Genomic DNA, 2314 nt, shown 5'->3' with positions numbered 1-2314 from the left:
TGCTCACGACTGGGGTCCTTATTCAAATTCCTGTTGTCCGTTTCCTACCCAATGGTTTTCTTAGTGTTCCCTGCCTGGTGGCACTTACACAGGTTCCCTCACACAACAGCCCATGCTCCAGCAGGGTCCTGGATCGGGCAGGATCCGAAGAGTCAAGGTCAGCTTCCCACCAACCCACTAGCCTCTGGCTGGTCTGCAGAGTTCACAGAAGCCAGCTGGCTGGCTCGTTTTGGGTGGGAACCCAAGAGTGCACAGCTAATTTCCCTACCTGTGGGCACGCCCTTAGGTGCTCTCCCAGATAATCAGCCCCAGTAAACACAGAGAAGATCCTACCGGCCATTCTTCTTCCAGGTTAGTTCCACAACAGCTCGGTTGATAGCTCCAGGTGATGGCTGGATCCGCAGTGGTGCCCTGAGGTCACAGGGCTGTGGTGGGCACTGAGGTGCATGGAAGCAAGGGACTAGGGGGTTAAGCAGCGCAGGGCTTGTACACTACCACCAAGAGGTGGGGGCGGGGCTTGGGCGCTGCTGGTTGTTTATGCAGCAGCACCCTGTGTGTCGGGGGCCACACAGGTGCGGGCTGCAGGGGGGGGTTCACACAGTGGCGGGTAGTCTTCGCTCCTCTGGAGTTCGGCGGTGGATGGCTGACTATTGCTCTTCCTGGGTCTCTTCCCAGCCCGTCTGGCAGCGGAACTCCTTGAATTGTTTTTATAAGTTCTACTTGGCTTTTTCATGTAGAATCATGCAATTCTTCGAGTTTTTCTTTTACCAGTTGAAAGTATTCAATCATTTTTCTTTTTAATTCTTTGTCAGGGAGTTCCATCCGGCTTTCTGGCTTCCAGAAATCCATTGATTTTGTGTTTTTATCACTTTTCTGGGGTGAAATATTGTTTTGGTTTTGTATAGACTGTAAGGTAGTCTATTAGTACAATGTCATTATTGTGATAGAGTTCTTTCTTGCCTGGGGCCCTAACCGGTTCTTGGTCTGATTACCTTGGTTAGAGAGCAAACTGCTCCAGAGAAGGACTACCTGAATTTTTTTCAGGTTCCTCTGTTCACAGGAGGACTCACTTCATTTGGCAAGCTCAACACTCTAATGGTAGAAAGGACAACTCACTGTGCCTGTGGTCTTTCCTCTCTGGCACAGCAAGTGGGGCGCCAATCTGTATTTCTTCTACCATTGATTGTTTGATACTTTCTGGATCATACAAGATTTTGCCTATAAAATACTGCAGTATTGCTACTCATGGATTAAATATGTTCTTCAGATCTTTCAACTTGAGAAATTTCAAATATGTTCTTTCCTTTCCTTATAAATGTTTTTCTTTGTCTTCTCAAGCTATCTTTTGAAATGCTCTCTTCAGTTCTCTTACTTGAGCATTTCTTCCCGTAATGTTATCTTCTTTCTGTGGTAATGCTAATTCCAAAGTCCCTTTTGGCATTTATTTTAGTCTTTTCTTTCTTCCCTGTGTTTGCAATGGCTTTTATGCTTTCATCAAGGATGATATACTTTAGGTTAGCCCACAACTCACCTGGTCTTCAATCTTAAAGTGAAATATAAATGTAGCCATGCTCTAGAATTTAAGAAATTTTTTAAAATTGGAAATTGAATTAAGTTAGCTTAAATGTAATCACCACAGGTATCCTTTCAAGTGAAGTGAGGCATTTATCCCATGAAGTTTTGTCAAAATGTCCAACTGAAACCAGTTGGTTGTAGGGCAGTATATAAAGAAAAGTAGGCACTTCTTTTGCAGTAAAAAAATCAATTAAAATCTTAGTTTCATTTCTTAGAACTGAAAAATTTAGAATAATTTACCAACAACAACAACCTCATTTTCCACATTTTTTTCAAATTAAAGCTAACATTACTTGCATAACTGTTGTGAGAATATGCAATAGTATATTAAAAATACTCAAGATAGTGGATGGAGTAAGAAGTACTATAACAAAGAATCATTATTAAAATTTAATATATACCATATAAATACCAAATCTATTCCTTATTTACTGTGGAAGTTCATTATTACCTCTTGAAAAGGAGAATAATCCTATTTCTATTAATAATAACATACCTGGATTTCTCCTTTTACACCTTTATGAGAAAAATATTTTATTTATGTTTTAAATATTAAGTTATTAAATTTGACTCACACATGTTCCTAAAAATCATAACATGGTGCCACTGTTGTAGAATGAGGCTGGCATTGGGGTGGGGGTAAGACTGAGAAAAATTGGATGAAATATGTTTACGGCATTGAAGTCTATGGGGGAGAGAATAGTCTAAAAGTATTATATTTTAGGGCATTATTTTTATC

At 40.6% G+C, this 2314-nt stretch overlaps 1 protein-coding gene across 1 annotated transcript in view; it reads left to right on the top strand.

The window, feature by feature from the left end:
* The window catches only part of HECW1 (HECT, C2 and WW domain containing E3 ubiquitin protein ligase 1), a 384473-nt gene that overhangs the window by 286839 nt on the left and 95320 nt on the right, over window positions 1-2314 (top strand). The window lies entirely within an intron of this gene.

This window comes from Elephantulus edwardii, unplaced genomic scaffold (genome assembly GCF_000299155.1).
Source record: "Elephantulus edwardii isolate Elephantulus edwardi_28Jun2011 unplaced genomic scaffold, EleEdw1.0 scaffold00276, whole genome shotgun sequence".
Lineage (NCBI taxonomy): Eukaryota > Metazoa > Chordata > Mammalia > Macroscelidea > Macroscelididae > Elephantulus > Elephantulus edwardii.
Note: the sequence above shows the minus strand (reverse complement) of the source record. Positions and strands in the feature narration are given on the sequence as shown.